Raw genomic sequence first — 1,797 nt, forward strand, 5'->3', positions numbered from 1 at the left:
GGCGGGGACCAACCCGCGCTCCCCGCGCTCCCCGCGCTCCCCGCCCCCACTCCCAGCAGGCAGCCGGCCACCGCCGCTACGCGGCCCCCAGGGACCCCGCGCGCCCACTGCACAGCCCGGCAGACTGAGCTCCCGAGGTGTCCTGGTGCTCCCAGCGAGAGGCTGGAGAGCGCGACCCGCCTGCGCTGTAGCCGGCGGGAGAGCCCCGAGGCCTCCCCGACACACCCGCGGCTTTGTCCGCGGAGGAGACGCCGCGGAGCCTCAAGCCTGAAGCCCAGGGGCTCCGCAGATGCACTTCGAGGGCCTGTCAGTGCCTGTCTAGTCTTGCAATATGGAAAGCAAAATGTCATATATGCATTTTATCTTAGGAGAGTATTCGCGGCTTCCATATAGTCTCAGAAGCTTAAGTTCATTGTCTTTTAGAATGAAACCCCAGGATCTTCCCCACACCAAGCTCCCAGGAAGGGCTGAACGTCTGTCTTCACCAGCCATCTCATCTACTCCCTGGAAGGGTGCGGGAAAGGGAATGATGTTCTTATTCTGATCAGACTCCATCTCGGTCCTTCCCAGTGTGGGGAGGGGCTGGAGGAAGGAGAGCAGTGACCTGGAGTAATCCCAGGGGGAAATCTGAAATAATTCTTAGAAGGGGGCCGCGGGAAAGAGTTTTGGGACAGTTCTTTTTTTTTTTTCTGTTAGAAAAGGACTTGGTAGGGCATAGGGGGTTATTTGGACTTCCAGGCTGGGTGTTCTCCCAGGACCCAGACTGTCCCTCTCCCAGGCGGCCACGGTGGGTTTATATTTGGCCATGGTTCCTGTACAGGCCCCAAGAGGCAGAGCAGTAAGCCCCTACTGTGTATCCTCTGCCCAGATGTTCTAGTAGTGGAAAGAGTCATGACATCATGCCCATTTGCCTGCCAGGGGACCAAAACTGAAAGGATCAAGGAAGTGTTTAGGTGGGTGATCCCAAGAGGATTTGGCATGAGGTGGGGACAGCCAACTTCTCTTGCAGATGAAGGTTCCATCCCCAGCCTCTGCTCCTTCCCTCTCAAGACGTTGAGTCCCAGAGGAGATGTCCAGGGTCCCTTGGGCTCAGTTGCTCTGTAGATGATGATTAGTATTTACCAAATGATGATAATGGTGGGCCTGCGCAGTACTTGTAATAAAATGAACAGTTATCCTCTGAAATAAGGACAAATCATAATCACAGTTTTTGAGTCCTCTCTGCCACTATCGCAGAATTCCAGAACCATAGAGTTGGGAGGAACAACCTCCAACAAAGTCCCTATCCCACCATAGTCTCTGTTAAGTGCTGGTCAGTTCTGTTCTTGTCTGACACCTGTATCGATGAGGGCCTTCTCGTCATTCCCTGGAGATCTGCTTCCAAGGTGGGTCAGCTCTGGTGGTAGGAAGGGTCTTGTGCTAAATTGAAATGTTCCCTATAACTGCTCCCCAGAGCCCCACAGAGAACAGATCTGCTCTGTGCATGTTAATTCTTCACGTACAAAGGCTTTGCCTAGTGTTTTTGTTTTTCCAGCCTGAACACCTGAAATTATTTCATAATTTCCCTAGCTGGTGCTGTCCGCTGCATTGCCCTGCTCCTCTGCCACAAGGACAATGACTCTGCCACAGTGAAGCAGCCCACAGTGTATGGGTTGCTAGGAGCTGTCTGTAGCTTGATCTGGGGTGGTGGTTACTGTCAGGACTCAAAGAATAATAATACCCTCCCCCAATTTTGCATTTTTTTGTATACTAAGCAATTTAACCTAAAGAAAATTTAAAAGTCTGAAAAGAAGGCTC

Source organism: Marmota marmota, unplaced genomic scaffold (genome assembly GCF_001458135.2).
Source record: "Marmota marmota marmota unplaced genomic scaffold, marMar, whole genome shotgun sequence".
In the NCBI taxonomy this organism is placed as follows: domain Eukaryota; kingdom Metazoa; phylum Chordata; class Mammalia; order Rodentia; family Sciuridae; genus Marmota; species Marmota marmota.